The sequence below is a fragment of the Dasypus novemcinctus genome, chromosome X (genome assembly GCF_030445035.2).
Source record: "Dasypus novemcinctus isolate mDasNov1 chromosome X, mDasNov1.1.hap2, whole genome shotgun sequence".
In the NCBI taxonomy this organism is placed as follows: domain Eukaryota; kingdom Metazoa; phylum Chordata; class Mammalia; order Cingulata; family Dasypodidae; genus Dasypus; species Dasypus novemcinctus.
Genome location: NC_080704.1, coordinates 38,141,362 through 38,165,591, shown reverse-complemented (window position 1 = coordinate 38,165,591; position 24,230 = coordinate 38,141,362).

Below are 24,230 nucleotides of genomic sequence, written 5' to 3'. Positions count from 1 at the left end.
AAAGCATACTGACTACCAGATGCTGAAACACATTCCAATCACATAATTTGTTTAATTATAATCCAGGAAAAAATCTCTCCATAGCTTTTATGCATTTTCCTTTACATACTGAAATTCGGCAACAGAACCACTGGCCACCCTTATTTTAAGGCTATCAAAAGTTTCAAACTGGGAAATTACAGGGCAAATTAATTCTTAATTCCCCAGCCTAGTATATAGGTTTAATATGCCACACCTAGTCCCACCCCCAAAGCTCTTGCAAAGAGGAGGCCCTTTTCCAAAAGTTCCTATAATCAAATTTCTATATGACCCTTCCATCCTGCTTAGTCTAATTTGAGTTCCAGGAATATTTATTCACACATATAACTGCATATTTAATTTTTAGCAATTTGATTAGAGCTCTTTTAAGAATTTTCATTTGTTAATTTGATATTATCCTGCTGTAAGAAGATATACACTGATCAAATAGGAAGATACAAATAGAGTTAGACACAGAAACACAATTCATTGATGTTACTTATAATTTGCATTATTTTATATACTGTTCAGTTTAATTTAGGTTCTAGAAATATATATAATTTATATAACTGCATATTTAACCAACAATAAGCAAATAGGCAGACATGAATAGTTTGACACAGAAACATAACTCAGTTACATAAAACTTTCATTTTTTACAAAACAAGTGTGACTGCAAAATAACTGAAGATTTCTAAAAGGTTTTTTTCTTAATTTGCACTATAACCATGCAGTTTTACACAAGAATTTTGTTTCTTAACTAATGGCTTGTAACCAAAATGTTCCCAATGCTTTAACACAATTTTCTTTTGTTTCAGAACTTTATATTTTGCCTTGAATTTAGTAGAACTTTGGATGAGCAACAAGACTAATTCTATGTATATTTACCAAGGCTATTGAAGCCTCAGGGAGACTGGTTTCTTTCATGAATTGCCACTCTTAGGAACCCTGGCAGTCAAGGCAGAAGACCTCCTTTATTTCCCAGTCCTTGTAGAGAATAAAACTCCAGTGGCCATTCAACCCCGAGGGTGAAGAATTCTACCAGGCAGCAATTTAGTTCACACTTGGAATCATGAAAGAAAGCAGGGTTACTAATACCAGTAGGACAGGAGACAGGGATGTCCCATGTCCACTTTTCCCTGGACTATAGGGGCAGAAGCTGTTATGAAATAACCATAAGCAAAGGCAAGGGGTGAGGCTAGGCTTGAAGCGACCATAAACAAAGTTAAGTTTAGTTTAGAATTTAAACTTACAATAATAGGTTCAGGCTAAATTTACCCAATAATAATTTCAGTTATTATCCTTCTGCTGTTTTATAATATAAATGCATCTATAAATGATCTTAACTCTTACAGTTTTCATTAAGTTTTAACCTTAAGGTGAATTGGATACCTTTATTAATTAAGTTACAAAAATTTTATTAGTAACAATTCTGTGAAGTTCTGCCTTTTCCTAGTAATGGAACCAATTCTCATCTGCAAATTGTGCATTTAATTCACCAGCAAGAGAGTACTGGCATTTAAAGATTCATTTTTAAACTATCTTTTACTGTGGATTCTTAGGCACCAGCAACTGACAAAAGCCAAACACAGATTTTAAAGTGGAGGTTTATCCTTTTTTTTTCTCTGTAGTTTCACAACCCTGAAGTTCCCATCCAGACCATTAAAAAAGGCTGTCAAGTGATTAGAGGTCCATTATTTTCAAGTGATAGCCTCCTTCCTTTAGACAAGTTCACAGCTTTAAAAACATTTCAAAGCATTTTTACATAGTCTCACAGAACCTGGGCAGAATGCAAATTTTTTTGGCCTTTGACACCCTAGGGAGAGAATTTTACTGCATTTATTTTGACCCTGCTTTTCATCCCCTTCACCTCCCCTCTTCCAGGCAGGTGGGTACACAGTGATCAAATAGGAATGCTGTTTATGAATATAAGGCCTGGGCTCACTGGAAAGGGGCAAGCTACTCCCCCGTTTCCAGTTTTCCACCAAAATGTGCCAAAAGAACCTACTCAAATTTAGCACCCCTCCCAGGGTCCCAGCCACCCTGACTGGGGCCAGACCCAACAAACCTGGGTGTGTGGCACAGACATGGATGGTCTGCAAGCCCAGGCAAAGGGGCGGACCAGAGATGAGACAGCAGAGCATGTGCAAATGTCCAGACTCCACTGTTTTGCCCCATAATCAATTCACCACTTTGCCAATGGCAAGGGAGGGTTCCAGCTCAACCAAATTCCACCACTTTACATAACCACACAACTCCAACACCAGCATTGAGCTGACAAAGGTCACTAATCTGATGCACAAGTCCTATATATATCTTTCTCAGCACGGCTGCCCCTGCAGCCATCACAAACCTTAGAAAGAGGGAACACTTAACATTAACATCTGATATGAAGTAAATTCATTCACAATTCAGCACCACAACAAAAGATTTCAGCTAGATATTTTTCACTGTTTAACTTTACACCCAGATGAAGCTTCACTAGAAAACCAATTCATTTTCCTGTAACTACATTTTTCAAAATCCAGACCAATTTCCAGGACATTAGGATAAGAACCTATAAGCATCCTTTCTTATTATAATCAAGCCTCCACTCTGTTCAGTGGAGACAAGACCCGTACCAGATTCTAACATGCATTTAGATGAACCCAAAACACCAGGCTTTTTCCATTTTTTTCTCCTTTTTTCAGACCTAGAGAGAACAGCTTCCCCCCAAATTTCTGGAGGTACTGGGGTTCTCTCAGGAGGTGATAGGCCTCCTACCCTAGCAATTAAAGTTCTCCTGACTCCACTCCCTCAGGGAGTCTTACCTTCTTCCATGTTTGAAGTTTTTTTCATTCCCAGAATTTCTTCTCTTCAGACCTTCCATTGCCCTCGATTTTTGTCAGGAAGATTCTAGTGAAGCCCACATCTTTTCTGGATTAAATTTAATCCAGGGGTGCCCAGATGATTGGGGTTCACCTGAGTCCTCCTGGTTTCCTCAGGGATCTGGAAGGGGCAGCAAAATGCTACCATCTCTGGCCTTCATTTGCAATCCCAGATGAACCCCCATTAATGTAGTAGAAGTCAAGAGGTTCAATTATTTGTATATAGTAAGGCCAGGACTCAGGAATCATTTTTGGGAAGGAAAGAATGATTTCTTTATGACCAACTGAGCTTGGAGCTTCTTATTCCAAAATCCGAGCCCCAAACAAGATTTCTGAGTTCCTTTTATACAGAGGAAGGGCCAGATGGTTCCTTGTTTCAGTGCTCAATAGACTTGAATTAGCATTTATCTTCCACATCCTAGGTAAGCTTTTAGCATGGACTTCATAAATTCTAGATAAGCTTTTAGCACATTTTGTTTGCATTTTCCCTGAATATTTAAAGTTTATGGAGTTTGCATTGCTAAATTGCCTCCTGGAACTGGAGTCATTGCCATGATCACCAAGGGTAGGGCTGCAGCCTCTCACTGTCCCACACCCACAAATCATGACACATACACTAAGGTTATTTAAGAAGAGATGCACAGCCTCCCACCCATAGCCCACATCAATCCTATACCACCTTTGGATCCAGCAGGTTGAATTCATCCCACTCACTGATCATTCCAGAAAATGGTAAATTGTACCCTTACAGCTATCTCTATCAAATTATAAAGATTAGAAGTAATAGAATACCGGACAGTTCCACAAACCCTATCAGAATTGTATTTGCAATGCTAGATAATTCTAGGATAATGAACATGGTATAAATCTGAAGTAGATTAGGGCCCAAATCCAATGACTACTTAAGCTTATGAATGACTTTTTCTTTATTTTGTGTTGAACCACCAAAGACGTTATTTAGTATTAGAGTATGTTGATCATGTGAGATCATGTGATTTATCATCCACAATAGAATTTTTTTAATGAAATAGTGCAATAAAGATAATTTAAATATATAAGTTAATAACTATCGGCCAAAAAATCAGTTTTATTATGTTAATGAGCATTTAAAAAGTTTCATGTAAAAAAATTTCAAAAGTAAAATCACCTTAAAAATAATCTATATATAATAGATTTTTGAAGTATTTATATTGATTATTTGAATGCTACAATAATATAGTAAAATACTTTAAAATAATATTACATATAGTTCATTTCTCAGTTTTTCTCTCCAATATTATGTCACTAGAATGTTTCTGAAAAATTCATTTTTCTATTGTGTCTTAGCTTCCCTGGCTGCTCAAGCAAATTCCATGCAAAGGGTTGGTATAAATAGTGGGAATTTATTAGCTCATGGTTTTGAGACTGTTGTGCTGGAAATAAAATAAACTGACTTAAAAAGAGGGGTACAGAGAAAGTTTATTGAGCTAAAGTTGCATTAATGCAGGAGCAGCACCGAAAGAGGTTTCTGCTTAAAGAAGTGAGCTGAGGAGCATCTTATATGGCTGCTTGAAACAAAGTGAACGGGGAGAGATAAAAGGGTTATGATTTATGGTCACTAAGGGGGGCTACAGGGGCTGTTTGTGTAGGGTGTCCTTGAGGTGCAATTTGTTAAGGGGGCAAGCAGGATGTTGATGTAAGGCTATGTCCATTTTGTAATGTAAGATTATGACCATTTGGTGAAGATCAGCAGACTTTGCTGGTGTTGGTTTGACCTCTTTTTTACAATTCTTCTAGCTAACTCTGAACTCTCCCTTCTCTTCCATGTTCGGTTGATTTCAACTTCTGGCAATTGGATTATTAATCACTCTGTCTGAATTTCATTCTGCTTTTAAAGGACTCCAATAATTGGATTAGGACTCATCCTGATTGAACTGGGCCATACTTAACTGAAGTAGCCTGATCAAAATGTCATACTTACAATGGGTTTGCACCCACAGGAATGGATTTAGTTTAAGAATATTTTTTTCTAGGGGATATAAAGCAGTACACCACCAAATATGATCTTATAATTTGGATTACTGTCATAAAATTTCTTGCAATATTCTTCAAAGTTACATTTTACGGTCAACAAATTTGAATTTTTTGATATTTTCAATTGAGTCTTCTCTGTAGACCATAATTTCTTAACAAGAAAATATTTGTACTCTAGGTGATGAGATCTCTGATAAGGGCAGAGTAAATTCTGCTAAATAGAGGTTATTCAATATTCTGTTTTTATATTAAATTTATAAACCTTTAAGCCCCAATATTTTCACAGTTTCTAGATTTTTTCCTCAATTAAAAGTACTTTTCTTTAAAAACAATGCTTACAAGACAACATATGGGAGGAGATCAAGATGGTGGCTGAGTGAACTTGCCTTGTGGTCTCTCCTGGGAAGAGGCGGCTGGGTGCCGCTGGAGGTTCTCCGAGGCTGGGCTTTTTCGGGTTTTTGCAGGGCAGGAAGTGTCTGGACATCGATTTGGTGGAAAGGTGCAGCAGGGATCACCTCACATTTGCTGGGTTTCCTCATCCTCCACTGCCTCATTTCTGTGTGAACTGATTTAGGCTACCTACACTATCCCCTTTCCCCTACATCTTGATATCCGCCATCATCTACTGTCTCTCCTATATTCCACCTCCCACCTCCCTTTCTTTGATCCAAAAAGTGTCTAACTCTTAATTTCTAATACCTTTGTTTTGTTTTCTGTCTGTTATCCACTCTTGAAACTATTACCTTTCTTTTCTCTTTCCCTCTCTCACAAAAACAATACCTTTTTAGCTCATAGCATATTCCTCCCATATTCAGTCATCTACCTCATAATAGGTACTCTACCTACTGTTATAACTCCACACAATTTACATGAATCTAATCTCCATCCTCCCAGATCTCATATTCTTGCTTTGTTAACATATATCACCAATACTACTTTACACTTTATCCTTGCTTACACAATTGCCTTTCCCCGGCACTAATACTTTCCTTTAAAGAGAACTTAACCAGCAACAAGAAATTAGAATAAGAAGAACAAAGTGACAAAGAGAAGATATAACACTTACACAAAAACAACAGCTAATTAATCTCCAAGAGTAGACAAAGAAGCTAAGGAACTGATTAAACCCGTCAAGATAAAATGCTGACCAGACAGCAACAAAAATCTACAAACCAAACCAGTAATCAGGAAAACATGGCCGAATCCAATCAACAAACCAAAAATCAGGAAGGGGAGCAGAACTTCCCACAAAAAATGAAAGATCTCAGAATATTTATCACTGACAAATTTGATGAAGTAATGAAAGAGGTTAACAACATGAAGACAACACTTGGAGGGGAAATTGCAGATATACACAAAAAGATAACAGATATGATGGGAATGAACACCACAGTTCAAGAAATCAAAAATACACTTGTAGCAAATATCAGCAGACTAGAAGAGGCAGAGCAGAGAATTAGTGATGTGGAAGACAGTACATCAGAAATCAAACAGATAGTAGAAGGGGTCGATAAAAAGATAGAAAAAAATCCAGCTAGGACTTAGGGACCTGAATGACAATGCAAAACGCTCAAACATACGTATAATAGGCATTCCAGAAGCAGAAGAGAAGGGAAAGGGGTCAGAAGGAGTGTTGCAGGAAATAATGGCTGAAAACTTCCCAAATCTACTGAAACAGACAGATGTACATATCCAAGAAGCACAGCGCACTCCACTAGTCATAAACCCCAACAGGTCCACCCCAAATTATCCAATGCTCAAGACAAAGAGAAAATCCTAAAAGCAGCAAGAGAAAAGAAAACCATCACATACAAGGGAAGCTCCATAAGATTAAGTGCTGATTTCTCATCTGAAACCATGGAGGCAAGAAGGCAGTGGTATGATATAGTCAAGGTACTAAAGGAAAAAAATTTCCAACCAAGAATACTGTATCCAGCTAAACTAGCATTCAAACATGATGGAGAGTTCAAAATATTCACAGATAAACAGAAACTGAAAGAGTACACCAACAAGAAACCTCCTCTTCAAGAAATTCTAAAGGGAGTTCTGCAGGAAGAAAGGAAAAAACAGGACAGGCAGAGTTGGAGGAGAGTATAAGAGCAACAAAAAAAGACAAAAATAGAAGAAAAAAAATACAAACAAAATATGACAAACACAAATCCAATCAAAATATGGCTAATACAAATAATTCCTTGAAAGTAATAACACTGAATGTCAACGGATTAAACTCACCTATCAAAAGATTCAGACTGGGACACTGGATAAGGAAATATGACCCATCTGTATGCTGTCTACAAGAGACACATCTTAGACCCAGAGATGCATGGAGATTGAAAGTGAATGGCTGGAAAATAATCATACAAGCAAACAATAACCAAAAAAAGGCAGGTGTAGCTATATTAATATCAGACAAAATAGACTTTAAATGTGAAACAATTGTGAGAGACAAAGAAGGATACTACATTTTAGTGAAAGAGAAAATCTGTCAAGAAGATCGAACAAACATAAATATTTATGCTCCTAACAAGGGTGCCTCTAAATACGTGAGGCAAACGCTGGAAAAACTAAGTGAAACAATAGATGCATCTACAATTATAGTGGGGGATTTTAATACACCACTGTCTACCTTGGACAGAACATCTCAAAAGAGTATCACTAAAGAAAAAAAACATTTGAACAGTATATTAGAGGAGCCTGAACTAATAGACATATATAGATCATTACACCCAAACACAGCAGGATATACTTTTTTCTCAAGCACACATGGAACATTCTCCAAGATAGACCATACACTAGGCCACAAAGAAAGGCTGAATGAATTCAGAAATATTGAAATCATACAAAACAATATCTCTGACCACAGTGGAGTCAAGCTGGAAATTTGCAAGGGACAGAGGCCCAGGTTCACACCACAATTTGGAAATTAAACAGCACACTCTTAGAAAAACAGTGGGTCAAAGAGGAAATCTCAAAAGAAATCAATGACTACCTTGAAACAAATGATAATGATAACACAACATACCAAAATTTATGGGATGCAGCAAAAGAAGTACTGAGAGGGAAATTTATAGCCATAAATTCATATATCAAAAAAGAAGAAAGAGCAAAAATTGAAGAGCTAACTGCACATTGGAAGGAATTAGGAAAACAACAACAAAGTAACCCAACAGGAAGAAGAAGGAAGGAAATAACAAAGATAAGAGCAGAACTAAATGAAATAGAAAATAAGAAAGCACTTGAAAAGATAAACAAGACCAAGAGCTGGTTTGTTGAGATCAACAAAATTGACAAACCTTAGCGAGACTAACAAAGGAAAAAAGAGAGAAGATGCAAATATACAAAATAAGAAATGAGAAAGGCGATATCACCACTGATCCCACAGAAATAAAGACTATCATAAGAGGATACTTTGAAAAACTATATTCCAACAAAAATGACAATTTAGAGGAAATGGACAAATTCCTAGAAACACATAAGCAACCCATATTGACAAAAGAAGAAATTGATGATCTTAACAAACCAATCACAAGCAGAGAGATAGAATCAGTTATTAAAAATCTCCCAACTAAGAAGAGCCCAGGGCCAGACGGCTTCACATGTGAATTCTACAAAACATTCCGGAAAGAACTAACACCAATTCTGCTAAAACTATTCCAAAAAATCGAAACAGAAGAAACATTGCTGAACTCCTTCTATGACGCCAACATTACCCTAGTACCAAAGCCAAACAAAGACACCACAACAAAGGAAAATTACAGACCAATTTCTCTAATGAACCTAGACGCAAAAATACTTAACAAAATACTTGCTAATCATATTCAACAACACATTAAACGAATTATACACCACGACCAAGTGGGATTTATTCCAGGTATGCAAGGATGGTTCAACATAAGAAAATCAATCAACATAATACACCATATAAACAGATTGAAGGAAAAAAATCACATGATTATATCTACAGATGCAGAAAAAGCATTTGACAAAATAGAGCACTGTTTCTTGATAAAAACACTCCAAAAGATCGGAATACAAGGAAATTTTTTGAACATGATAAAGAAAAACGAAATTGGAGGAATCACACTACCTGACTTCAAAACATACTACAAAGCTACGGTGGTGAAAACAGCATGGTATTGGCATAAGGAGAGACACACAGACCAATGGAATCGAATTGAAAGCTCTGATATAGAACCTCACACATATAACCACATAATATTTGATAAAGCCACCAAACCCTCTCAACTGGGAGAGAGTGGCCTATTCAACAAATGGTGTCTGGAGAACTAGATAGCCATATGTAGAAGAATGAAAGAGGATTACCATCTGACACCTTATACAAAGATCAACTCAAGATGGATCAAAGACCTAAATATAAGAGCCAAGACCATAAAAACCTTAGAAAGTAGTGTAGGGAAACATCTACAGGACCTTGTAATAGGAAATGGATTTATGAATATCTCACCAAAAGCACGAGCAGCAAAAGAACTAATAGATAAATGGGACTTCCTCAAAATTAAAGCCTTCTGCACCTCAAAGGAGTTTGTCAAGAAAGTAAAAAGGGAGCCCACACAGTGGGAGAAAATATTTGGCAACCATATATCTGATAAGACATGTATAACTTGCATATATAAAGAACTCCTATATCTTGAAAATAAAAAGATAAACAACCCATTTAAAAAATGGGAAAAAGACTTAAACAGACACTTCTCCAAAGAAGAAATACAAATGGCAAAAAAGCACATGAAAAAACGTTCCAAATCTCTAGCTATCAGGGAAATGCAAATCAAAACTACAATGAGATACTATCTTACTCCCGTAAGATTGGCAGCTATGAAAAAAACAGAAGAATACAAATGCTGGAGAGGATGTGAAGAAAGGGGAACACTCATCCACTGCTGGTGGGAATGCAGAAGGATCCAACCATTCTGGAGGACAGTTTAGCGGTTTCTCAAAAAACTAACCATAGATTTGCCATATGATCCAGCAATACCACTGCTGGGTATATACCCAGCAGAACTGAAAACAAGGACACAAACCGATATATGTACACCAATGTTCATAGCAGCATTGTTCACTATTGCCAAAAGTTGGAATCAACCCAAATGCCCATCAACAGATGAGTGGATCAATAAAATGTGGTATATACACACAATGGAATACTACTCCGCTGTAAGAACAAATACACTACAAACACACGTGACAACATGGATGAATCTTGAGAACCTTATGTTGAGTGAAGCAACCCAGGCATTGAAGGACAAATACTACATGACCTCAATGATATGAAATAAGCAAGCTGCCTCAGAGAGGTAGAGACTGAACGATAGGCTTACAGAATATTGGGAGTTGGATGAAGGATGTGAGCTGACGTCTGCAGGGGTGGAATTTATGATGAGCTGGCGGTAAGTATGAACACAAAGAAGAGATAAAATGGGGGCAAGGGGTTGCCTTTGGGTGGGGCTTTGCAGGTTTGAGGGGGGCTGGGGATGGGCGGATGGGTAATATTGCCCAAAAAGTGGGGGGAGGGAGGGGTAGCATACGAACATAGGAGAGCGTCAGGTGTTGGTTGAGAGTAAAATGCTGAGAAAATCGTATCAAAATATGATTAAGAGGGTTACCTGTTTAGGATTCTTGGAGGGGATGGTCTGATGTGGGTCGGGCTCCTGGGGAATGTCTGAATGCTCATTGTGCCAGAGTGGGTGGTACCATTGGGTAGAGACCCAAGTAGTGAGAGTGGGGGTGGACCCACATCCTGGGGAGGACGAATGCCATCAAATAGAGGGAACTGTATCTCTTGAGAGAAAGGGTGGCTCCAAGGGCATTGGGGCAGTTGAGCAAGTTAGGCCCTGAACACTGTTGCAAGTATCTCTGGACGTGGCTCCTCGGGAAACGGAGGTTGGATGTCACTGTGGGCACCAAAGGGATGGGAAAAAGGATGTTAAATGTGTGGAACCAAGGTAAATGTGGGGTAAGAGAGGAGTTTCGGGAGAGTACACAAGGATGGATATAAAACATGTAATATTACACCATAAACATATAAGGGACGACAGACTGAGAATGTAAACCATAATGTAAAACATAGGATAACTAAAAATTTAGAAAACTGTGGGTCCTAAAGTATGCACCACAATGTAAGCACAGATGTCACCTTGTTTGAAAGCTATTGTCTCAGACTCTGTACATCACTGTAAGTAAATATGATGTGAATAGTTTGTAAGAGTATCGCTGTGGAAGGGAAAAGGTTTTGTGATGGATGTGTAGGAGTGCTGTATATTGTATGTATGAATTGCTGTGGTCTAGGGCTCTTGTGAAGAGAAGTTCAAATTAGGGAAAAAAAAAAAGAAAAAGATAGGATGTAGAATTTTTCCAAGTCAAAACATATTCTATATCTAACCTTTAAACCCATCACTATATGCCATTTTGCTAGTAAGGGATCCTGACATTATATTGGACTTTAATTTTCAGGAAGTTCTGGATCACAGAGTGGTTCAACAATGGCAGCGGAGGAATACTGGTATAGGATACTATTGACAGGTGATATATGGCTGACAGGGGGCTATACAGGGCATATGTCCAGGGTGCATGGTAATGTTTGGATATACTCATAGTGGCAACATTTAAAAACTACAGCTGGGGGGTACTGGGTTCCTGGCCGGGGGTGCTCTGTCATGGTCCCTAGGGGAGCAGCGGCAGTCCTCCAGGTGCAGCGGCAAGGACCAGGAAGGAATGAGGGTCCAACAGTGAGCCCCTGATACTAATGACTATGCTTGTGAGCCTATATGCCTGAAATAAGAACAAGGCCTAGAGCAGCACTGTGCCTGGGAATTTCCTCCTGACAGCCTTCATGTTTACTCAAATGTGGCCAGTCTCGAAGCCAAACTCAGCATGTAAATGCAATGCCTTCCCCCCAGCGTGGGACATGACACCCAGGGATGAGCCTCCCTGGCACCAAGGGATCACTATCAACTACCAACTGTTGATGCAACTGGAAAATGACCTTGAATTGAAGGTTCGATGTGGATCAGCAGAATATCCCTGTCTACATATAATAACATGACTTTAAAATGCTGTTTGACCTAATGTAAGGGGGAAAAGGAAAGGAGAAATGAGTTTATATGGCTACGAGTCTCTAAAAAAGAGTCTGGAGGCTGTCAGAAGGATTGCCCTTATGCACAACTGAGCAGAGTCTAAGAGACAGATAAAGTAGATACAATCCCCAGGTATTGGTTCCTTGGAGGGCTAAAGAGACCCACGGGTTCTATGGTCATGGCAGATGGGGTTCACTGCCATGTCAGATGGCCCTTCTTTGGAGCTGGTGCTTCTGCGTGATGAAACTGGACTCAGATGGGATCTCTTTTCATAAGACTTTCATGCTACTTTACTGGAATTGTAGATGGGTTTAAGATATATTTAGGGGATTTGAATCTCTGGACTGACGATATGATAGCCAGGCCCTGAGCCTCAACAGACTCCAGCTCCTACAATGTGATTTATTGGACTCACCTCACTCAGCTAAGATGGAGTTGAAGAAGGACAACCACCACACCATGGAGCCTAGAGTACCTACAACTGAAAGCAGGAGAATTGCATCCACTATCCATGTGGAATCTGAGCCTCCTCTTGACATAGAGGTGCAACGGACACAAGCAATCCAAGGTCCACAGAGAAAAGGTGGCATTGGAGTGGGAAAAGTGGACATGGTGGCTGATGGGTATGGGGAATGGCAGGAAGAGATGAGATGTGGAGGCGCCTTTGGGACTTGGAGTTGCCCTGGATGGTGCTTCAGGGGCAATCACCGGACATTGTAAATCTTCCCAGGGCTCACTGGATGGAATGGGGGAGAATATGGGCCATGATGTGGACCATTGACCATGAGGTGCAGAGATGCCCAGAGATGTACTTAACAAATGCAATGGATGTGTCATGATGATGGGAGTGAATGTTGCTGGGGGGGGAGTGGTGGGGTGGGGGTGGTGGGGTTGAATGGGACCTCATATTTTTTTTTAATGTAATAGTTTTACAAAATCAATAATAAAAAAAAAAAGACAACATATGCTCCTTCGTCATTTTATTTATTCAGTTCCTACCTTCCTTTGGGTAGGGATCAATGTTTCCAACCTTGTAAGCTCTGTTTTCAATAATTGTACTATGCTTATAGATTCAAAATGTGAAATCTTTTGTGCTCCATTCATTAAATACTCTGATTAAGCCTTCCAATTCATTTTGAACAAAAGGCATCTAAAACTTAAAAACATGTTTACAAATAAGTTCAACAATAATTGTAGGATACTTAAGTTGATCTATCTGCCATACTGATAAACTTTTGAGTATCCAGTAATTTCATCACAAAAATTTATTGAACTAATTCAATATAAATTGAGTTAATATGAGAAATATTCATAAATTAGAACCACTGAAGAGTCTATTAAGTAGAAGACTGCATCTTTTTTGGACACAATTAATAATTAGGTTTATGTTACAACAAATTCCAAGTATATTTCTGTTTTATAGGTTTATATTATATATTATCCCCTCCCAACAACTACTACTGTCTTTATTGTTCCATTTTAATTGAATTGAATTGAAAGTATTTGTAATAATATTAGGTATTTCACCTTCAACCAAATGAACTTCCAAAACCTTAACTTTGATCTCATGAATTAAAGGAAAAAATTCAAACTACTATTGGAAAGAACTTACCTGACTTCCTATTTGCAGTATGTGATGACTCTGTTCGTATATTAGTATCATTTGACTGCTTGCAAAGTTACTTTTCTGATAATGGTACCAACCCATTAACAACTATCACTTCATTTTTTACGTGCACAAACCAACTTGGAATAAAGAATGAGTGAAATTTGTTTAGAAGGACAAATATCTGATCAAAGTGAAAATATGGTTCGAGGGGTATGTGATTGTACCTTCTGTAACTGTATGTTAAATTATTGTTTGCAAAGAACATTTTCTTAAAATAACTACCAACTTTTAAAGTAGACGCTGCTGCTCCTTCTGTTTTTTTTTTTTATGTGTCTTCTGTTTCTTGTGTTCACAGTGATATCATCATAGCTCCCTTAGAGGATGATCTGACATAGGCTATGTGTGGGACCTGTGTGTCTCATCATGAATAACCTGGGCTGTGTGTCTTAAACAATAAGAACTGCAGCCCCATCTTTTGTAATCATGCCAACCACTCCAGCTTGGAAAGCCAATTAAGTGATATAGGCTCTACAGACTTTACATATTCAGGGAGAATGCAAACTAAATATGTTAATTCAAGCTTACTGGAAATGTGGAAAATACATGTTAATTCAAGCTTACCTAGTACTCAAACAAAGCACCATTTGACTCCCAACTCTTACCTCCTCTGTATAAAAGGAACTCAAAAATCCTATTCTGGGCTCAAGGTTTTGAACAAGAGGTCCCAAGCCCACCCGGTAGTAAATAAATTTTCCTTCCCAAAATTATTACTGAGTCCTGGCCTTCCATCTGTGGTCATTGAATCTCTTAGCTTCCACAATAGATCGAGAAAATTCTGCACAAGATATTCTTTCTTCATTAAGTGTCTTGAGACATATATTCAGTAATTTTATTAAATTTACCCTTTTTAAAGTCAAGATTCAGAAAGGATTTATAATAAAGATTATCAAAAATATGAATAGGGAAACGGACTTTGGCCCAGTGGTTAGGGCGTCCGTCTACCATATGGGAGGTCCGCGGTTCAAACCCCGGGCCTCCTTGACCCGTGTGGAGCTGGCCATGCGCAGTGCTGATGTGCGCAAGGAGTGCCGTGCCACCAAGGGAGTCCCCGCGTGGGGGAGCCCCACGCGCAAGGAGTGCGCCCGTGAGGAGAGCCGCCCAGCGTGAAAAGAAAGAGCAGCCTGCCCAGGAATGGCGCCGCCCACATTTCCCGTCCCGCTGACGACAACAGAAGCGGGCAAAGAAACAAGACGCAGCAAATAGACACCAAGAACAGACAACCAGGGGAGGGAGGGAAATTAAATAAATAAATAAATCTTTAAAAATATATATATATATGAATAGATGGTTGTAGATTTATACTGTAACATAAACAATGAAAACCACTGGAAGAATACCATTCACTCTAATTTTTACATGCTTTGTAACAAAACCGATTAGCTTCTGCTTTTGGTGTGCGTGTGTGTGTGTATGCATATATATATAAGTTTAGTGTATATGTGTATATGTATATATGCAATTTTTCGATGTTTCCCCCCTAACCAAACTAATGGTTGCCCTGGCTGATTCTTTCATCTTGGAGGCCAAGTTATAGGCCATGCCCAAATCATCAGGTGCCCCATATAACCACAACCACCCATAAAATGAAAAGAGTTAGCTTTCCCTAGTTACTAGTGACAGATAATACTTCATTTTTGGTTTAGTTCCCTGGGCTGCTCAAGCAAATACCATGCAATGGTTCAGGGTAAAGAATGGAAATTTATTTGCTCACAGTTTTTGAGGTTGAGAGTACTTTCAAATCAAGGTATCGTCTGAGATACTTGGTCCTTAGCTTGTCACATGGCAAGGCACATGGCGGCATCTCCGGGTCTCCCTTCTTCTCCAGGTTTTGCTGATTTTCATCTTCTGCTCTTCCCTCTGGCTTTCCCTCTCTGTGTCTGAATTTCATTCCAATTATAAGGACTCTAGTAATAGGATTAAGACTGATTGAGGTGGGCCACACCTTAACTGAAGTAGCTTCATCAAAGGGTCCTACTGTGGAGCAGGAGTAGCTCAGTAGTTGAGGGCCTGCTTCACATGAACAAGGTCATAGTTCAATCCCCAGTACCTCCTAAATAATTTTTTAAAAAACACGTCATACTTACAATGGGTTCACATCCACAGGAATAGATTAAATTTAAGAACATGTTTTTCTGGGGTATGTACACCTCCAAACCACCACAATTTTATTAGTGAGCACCTTGGGTTCTGTCATTGACCTGAAAGGATAAGTTTCATTGTCTCTGAAAGACACTGGCTATTGTTAAACTTCATTTAGATTTAAGCACTTTTTAGAGTTTTTTGATCACTATACAATTGTCTTTCATATTACTAGAGAAGAACAGGTCAGAGGTTGAGGTGGAGTTCTACTGTACCTACCCTGGCTTATTTTAATACAAATAATAATAATAGGGATGATGATAAATAGTTAAAAATGAAAATTTCCAGGACATATCATAAATCTTAGCAGATTTCTCAGGCAAGGTACTCCATAAGGGCTACCTCTGTGCCTCTGTATGAGTCAGCCAAAGGAGTCCTGACACAAAGTACCAGAAATCTGTTGGCTTTTATGTAGGGTATTTATTTGGAGTAGAAGCTTACAGTTACCAGGCCCTAACGTGTCCACCTCAGGATACCATAAGAGGTACTTTATCACCAAAGACAGTTGCCAATCTCTGCAGGGGTTCAACCTCCTCTTTCCTCTTAAAGCTCCATGGTACCAGCTTCTTCCAATCTCAAACTGTAGGCTGGTATAGGGCTCCTTTCTTTCTGGGCTCAAATGCTCTTGTCGGTTCACAAGACCAGCTATAAACTGTTAGGCAAATAGAACAACTCTCTCCAGGAACTCAGGATCAAAGTTCTCTCCTCTGCCATGTCTATGGAACTCACTGCTTCTTCCGTGTATCTTCTCCTGTGTTCTCCTGTGTGTCTTCTTGATGGAGGGTCCATTTATATAGCCCAAGGGGCTAGGGACTCAACCCTGAGCCACACCCTACTGGTGTGGTAGAATCAAAGGCCCTGAATTGATTTAAGTAAACTTAAAACCTTTGGATTTAAATCAGTCAAAGGGTATCATACCCAGAGGAACAGACAAGTTTACAAACATAATCTACATCTCTTTTTGAAATTCATAAAAGTTATCAAACTACCACCACCTCCATTGACAAGTAAGAGGCCAGAAACAGGACATGCACTGTCCTTGTCCTCTGCAAGTCTGAACTTAGCTTCTTCTGGTCTACTCTCACCTTATGGAGGAAGAAGGCCAGGACAATTGTCAGTAGTAAGTATTTAGGGGTAACAGTACCAGGAGCTCAAGTTTCAGTTCCCTCAGTTGTATTGGACCTAAATGGAGGTAAATAGAAATGTTAAGCAAAGGAAGGAGAGTGAATCTTCAACTCTAACCTCTGTGTCTCCAAGAAGGGTTACTGGACAGTGACCAAATACAAAGGTAAAGAGATCAATACTAAATTTGTAGAGCCTTAACATTTCACTGCTGCTTCTGAACTAATTCTAGCTAAGGTAACTTGAGGTATTGTGATTTCATAAATGAAAGAAAAATAATTTTTTTTATAAACTATACCTCATTCTTAAAATTATTTTGAGGTGTAAGCCAGAATAATTACTCCCCAAAGATATTCACTTCCTAATCCCTGCCATGATGTCTGTGGATATGTTCATGTTAGATGGCAAGAGAAAATGAAGTTTGCAGATGTCAGTTCAGGAGACCTGAAGATAAAGATTAAACTGAAGTATTGGGGTATGCCCGGTGTAATCACCTGGGCATCTAAAAGTGGAACAGAAAGGCAGAGAAGTCTGTCAGAGAGATGTTGTCTTAGTTTGCCACAGGGCTGCTGATACACAGTACCAGAAATGGGTTGGCTTTTATAGAGGGGATTTATTTGGGAAAAAAGCTTACAGTTCCAAGGACATGAAATGTCCAAATCAAGGCACCATCAGAGACAATTTCTCACTAAAGTCAGCTACTGTTGATCCTCTGTTATAGAAGCAATAGGGAACTCAGATTTTAGTACCAGATGTGGGGTGCTGCAGTAACAAATACCTAAAATGTTGGAGTGGCTTTGGAATTGGGAGTGGATGGAAGCTGGAAGAATGTTAAGGAACATGATACAAAAGACCTAGAATGCCTTTAACAGACTATTAGTAGAAATCTGGACTTCAAGGACACTGCTGGTGAGGACTTCCATCTACTTATAGACACTTGGATGACTTGGAGATTGCTACAGGCACAGGCTCAGAAGTAAGTGAAGAATTCATTACTGGAAACTGGAGGAAAGGGCATCCTTGTTATATAGCAGCAGAAAGCTTAGCAGAATTGTGTCCTGCAGTTATATGGAAATCAGAAATAATAAATCATGTGCTTGGTACTTAGCTGAGGAGATTACCAAGCAAATTGCTGAAAGTGCAACTTTGTTTCTTCTTGCTGCTTTTATTAAATGTGAGCGCAAAGAGATAAATTGAGGGAAGAACTGTTAAGCAAAAGGAAATGAGGCTTTGATGATTTGGGAAAGCCTCAGCCTGTCCAGATTGCAAAAAATAAATAAATAAATAAAATTAGAAGATAAACTGTCAGGAAAGCATGTTCTAAAGGTGTGGTTGGACAACCTTTTGCTAATAATTCAGAAATATCTAAAGGTCACAATATTCATATCATTCATTCACACAAACAGTTCTGTGGTATGACTGACAGAACCCCTCAGTTGAACCAAAGAGAATCTAAGAAACTTGGTATTGCCAGTGAGGTGTTGTCCCTCAGCCATCTCAGCAAGATCCAGAACTATAGATGCAATTTGCTGGCAAGGTCCTCAATCACTGAGCCATACCTGCTTCTCATCTAGGAAAGATCTTCGGACAAGTGCAGAGAGCAGAGATTTTGGCCCCAGGGTTAGAGTCAAGAACCACAGAGGATAATTCCCAATCCTTGAACTCTATTGGACTTTGTACAACTAAATCTTGAAATTGCTTAAAACTGGTGTTTCCTTTTCTCCATCAGTTTTATCCTGTTTTTAACTGGATGTCTATAACTGATGTCTTATACCTATCCTGCCATTGTCTTTAGGACAAGATAACATTTTTTTTAGGTTCACGGTTCCATACATGGAGAGGAATTGCACCCCAGGATGGATGGTTATCAGAGCCTCATCCCTACCTGATTTAGATTATTTAGATTAGGAGTCTTGAGACTTTCAAATGATGAAATTTATAGCAAATTTTGGACTTTGAGTTGATGACATGGCTACTAAACTAATCCAGTGGCATTTACTTAAAAAATGAACAAATACAACAAATAGCATTTTCTTCACAGTCTTCATAAACCTTTGTCATAAAGCACGTGCCCATGTGTATGTGGGTGCTTGTTTCTTGCCTCTCTATAATATCCCAATTGGTTGTTTTTTCTATCATTAGACAAACTATTTATTACTGAGGCTTGTTATTCATTAGAGTGAGTACCCCCATTTTATTCTTCACCTAGATTTTTTTGTTATGTTTGTTCCCTTACATTTCCATATAAAGTTCAGAATCAACTTTTCAGTGCCAAACAAAAAATTCTTGCAAATTTAATTTGGATTTCCTTGAAACTCTTGATGAATTTGTAAGAATCGACATCTTTACATTATTTATTCTTCCAATCCATGAGCATGATATATCCCTCCACTTATTTTTAACTTGTTTAGTAAATAATAATTTTCTGTACAAGTCTTACATAACTTTTTAAAACCTTTTTTCATGGCAATTTAATTTTGTATGCTAGTGTCAATGGTGATTTTTAAAAGTTCACTAAAATGTTGATATTAACCTTGCATCCAGCAAACTTACTTAAAGCTTATTTAAGGAATTTAAGCTTTCCTTTCTAACAAATTAGTACCAAGGTAACTGACACACGCTCTGATCCTGAAAGCCACTTAGCTAATTCTGTAGTTAAAGGCTTCGTGGCCACTGCAAGCTCCTGAGGTCACAGGTATAAAGAATAGCATCAAAGTGATCTAAAGAAGATGCCCACATAGATGATTTTCACTGTTCCAGCCTTTCACCAACTAAAGGCACTTAGAATAAATTGGAAAATCTGTAACATGGCATACGAAGACCTACGTGATCTGTCTACTCCCCAACTCTTCAGCCTCATCTTTTGCTATTTTCTCTATCATTAGCTGTGTGCCAGACATATTGACGATGTTTAGTTTCTCCAACAGGCTTCTTCCTGTGAGGACTTTCTCATGTATTTTTATATTTGCCTAGATTATCACTTATGCTTGTTTCCTACTTGTGGCTAATTCCCAGTATGTACTATTTTCTTTGCATAAATATTTCTGTAGTGAAGCCTTTTCTGTCCTCATAGACTCAGATAATTCCCCAACCTTATAACCTTAGTTCCCTCTGATGTTTTCCTTCTTAGAACACTTTCCAATTGAAATTAAAGATTTTATAATGATGACTCTTTCTTGCAAAAGTGTCATATGGGTATTGCTTGCCTTTGCCCTGTTCAATGATGTTAGTCTTCTTGGCTTTTAGAGTATGTGACACTCAATGGGGATCAATGAATAGATGTTAATTGATTTTTTAATATAAGGTCACAAATGAGCAAAAGAATTAATGACAAACAGGTAGTATCTGAGACAAAACTGCAATGGAAAGCAGGGAAGAAAATCCACCTTAGTCATCAATATGAAGACTAAACCAATTTATAGAAATTCACAAGACACAAGATAGAAATGGGAGGGGTATTAGTGAATGGGAGTCTAAGTTTGGAAAGATTTCCTCCCCAGGAGATAGATGCAAATATCTTTTATAAGATGCCTGCAATCCTGGGAGTAAGATGGAAAAAACTGAAAGCCAGAGATAGGACAAAAGGAGCATTCAAGGAATTTATCAGTGAATGAATGATTAGAAAGTGAAAAAGAATTCTGAAATGAGAGGTTTCCTTAAACTCATCAATTTCCACATACTTGATAAAGTTAATTTTTGTGCTTTTCACTCAAATAAAATTACACTACAGGGGAAGCAGATGTGGCTCGAGTGATTGGGCTTCTGCTTTCCATATGGGAGGACCCAGGTTAGATCCCTGGGGCCTCCTTGTTAAAAAAAAAAAAAGCATGCTCCTACAGCAAGCCAGTGCCCACGTGGTGAGCCAAGTTCCCGTGCAAGTAACTCACACAAGGAGATGATGACACAACAAAAGAGAGATGAAGGGGTGAGTCAAGGCGAGGTGCAACAGAAACCAGGAACTGAGGTGGTACAGGTGACAGGGAAGCTCTCTCCACATCAGAGGTCCCCAGGATCGAATCCTGGTGAATCCTAGAGGAGAAAAACGAGAAGAGAAGATAAAAAGAGAAATGGATACAGAGGATCACACAACAAATGGACACAAACAGCAAAAACAGCGTTGGCGGGGCGGTGGATGGCGGAGATTATACTACATTCTCTGAAGAAGGAAAAACAAAGCTGTAGGTAAATATACTGCTAAAATTTTCCTAGTTGCTGGGTCTCTGTTGTAATTCTCTATAGTCGCTAGTATTGGTTCCATGCTTCAAGTTACTGTCATCAGCAAATGTAATTAATGGGCCTTTTAATGGGGATTCTAGTTCATTAATGGAAATGAGTTGAACACTTAACTACGTGATAGACCATAAAGTCTATTTTGAAATAATTAGTGTCCATCAAATTTATGGTTCGCCAAATAAGGAGGATTAACCAATTGCAATGATGAGCCAAACTGATAACAATAGAGTTTTTTGTGGAATTTCTAATATATATTACCTTTTTGTTTATTTCTTAATCATATATCTAAACAATGTTTGAAATCACTTAGAAAGTGATAAGCTATATAAGTGTATATTTTGTCGTTTAAAGCCCTATAATTTACTCATCAGATAGACTTTAGTGAAAAAAATAGCTGTTACACAATGTCAAGGTACTAATAGAAAATGAGTTAAAATCCTGTTAATAAAATAGCCAATTGCAACTTTGCAATGAGATGCATCACTATGACAATATCAAACTTTATAGTTGCAAATTGTATGAGTGTTTCTTATTTGCAAAAGCAGTCATTTTATACCTTAGGCCACACAGTCAGTTTAGGTTATTCATATATATTTTCAGGACTTCAAACCTCAGAGTATATAATGGGCATAATAATAATTAGAAAATTAGCAGCCCACAAAACAGTTTCTAAGGTTACAATTTTTTTACAAGGGGAATTGAAATAGTAAATAATTCAGACACAAAACATAAATTTAATTATAATCGTATAAACAAATAATCACATATGTCTTTCTGGTCATCAATAGAAATAGTAGAGATGGTAACTAACTGTGGGAACAAGAGAGTTATAAGTCTTTACAAGGGCAAAGAAGCAATACATAAGTCATTACAAATATTTTAAAGACTAAAGCAATAGAAGCAATTTGATGTTTTTATAATATTTGTTTCTTCATCATAACTTCTGAAATTTTCACTTATTATATAATTCATTATATTTGAATGAAATTGTAATAAATGTGTTTCATATCATTCTTATCCCACATAGACAAAATTCTGGCATTTATATTATTACAAAAATCTGGCTTGGCCAAAAATATGAAACAATAAAGGACAAATATATTTTGGTGTATCTCACATTTAAGCTATTATTTGTATTGTCTTTAACATGGAAATGGTCCTGACTTCTTTCCACAGATTAATCTAAAAATAGACTAGTAAGGTATTTTGAATGAACTTGAGAAAGTTGTTACCTACCTAGTCCAAGTTTAGGTACCTAATGAGTTGCTTAAAGGGAAACCAAGAATATTTCTTAATGCCCTCCCTTAATAAAAAATAAAGAGTGATTGAATTATATGCTTTTGTCATCTGGATAGTTCAGCTATGAAACATCTCCCATAAGTAGCCATATGGAATAATTTTATTATAGAATTGTGAGTTGGTCATTAGGGATATTTATGTAATAGGCAAGCTGTTTGTTTTCACAATGGTCTCTGATCAACTGGACCAAAACAGACACTGGTATTATTTCATATTGCATTTTTAGAATTTACTTTGTCAAAAACTTTCCTCTAGGGAAGTGGATGTGGCTCAAGCAATTGGGCTCCTGTCTACCATATAGGAGGTCCAGGGCTCAATACCCAGGGCCTCCTGGTGAAGGCAAGTTGGCTCATGTGGCGAGCTGGCCCACGTGGAGTGGTGGCTGTGCAGAGTATTGCCCCACACAGGAGCTGCCCCATGCAGGAATGCTGTCTCATGCAGGAGTGCTGTCTCATGCAGGAGTGTTGGCCCACATGGAGAGCTGGCACAGCAAGGTGACGCAACAACAACAAAAAAGAGACACAGAGGAGAGATAATAATAGATGTAGCAGACCAGGGAGCTGAGGTGGTGCAAGGATATGATCACCTCTCTCCCACTCTGGAAATTCTCAGATTGGTTCCCAGAACCACCTAATGAGAATATAAGCAGACACAGAAAAACACACAATGACTGGACAGGACACAGAGAGCAGACAATGGAGGCGGGAGAAATAAATACATAAAATCTTTAAAAAAAAAACATTCCTCTGTCTTAATTTACATACAAATATTATTTGCCCCCAAAATTATATTTCTCTTTGCTCTATCTCATCTCTCTGTCTGTGTGCATGTATACACAAGTACATATATATATATATATATATAAGTATGTATGTTATGTTTGCATAAGAACATACTGAAAATATAGCAGCTTTAAACAGCAAACATTTATTATCTCACACAGTTTATGAGAGTTAGATATCCAGGAATTGTTGAGTGGGGTGTTTCTAGATCTGGAGGTCTCTCATGAATTTGTAGTCAAGTTGTTGGCAGACCAAGGCAGTCCCAGGGTACCATGGATTTGCAAATCCCCTTCCAGTCTCACTCACATTGTTGGCAGTGCCCATTTCCTCATTGGAAGTTTGCTGGAGTCCTCGGTTCCTTACCATGTTTGCTCTCCATAAATGGAATCTTGCTTCTCCCAGTGATGAGAGGGAGGGAGAAAATGAGAGAGGGAGAGGGAGAGAACCAAAGATGAAAGCTGTGATCTTTTAATAAGCTAAATTCAGAAATGACATATAATCACTTCTGAAGTTTTCTATTCCTTAGAACAGAGATACTAAGTGAGTCTGAACTCAAGAAGAGGGTATTTAAGTTCCTTCAGCTTTTGAAGAGAGGAGTTTCAAAAAGTTTTGGATGTAATTTTTCAAACCCTCACAATACACAATTTAAAGAGAGATACCAGTTCAAACCTACTACATTCACTTACATAGTAATTCAAAATATACACAGTAAATTGGGTTTGTTTATATGAACGTATTCTCACGTTGCTCATCTCCATTTTTTCTTTGGTTGTTTGATTTAATGGCTTCTTTCCCTGAGTTTAGTGCACAATACAAATATTAGTTCTGGAATCTCAGTCAAGATTTTATGCTTTTATAATAAAACACTGGTATTTTCCAAATTAATCATGTTTCAATGTCATCCCAAGCTGCAATGAGGAAATATGCTTTTAAATTGTTATGTCATTAGATATATTGGGTGGATATGGCCTCTCTGGACTGTTTGACTCATGTGTGG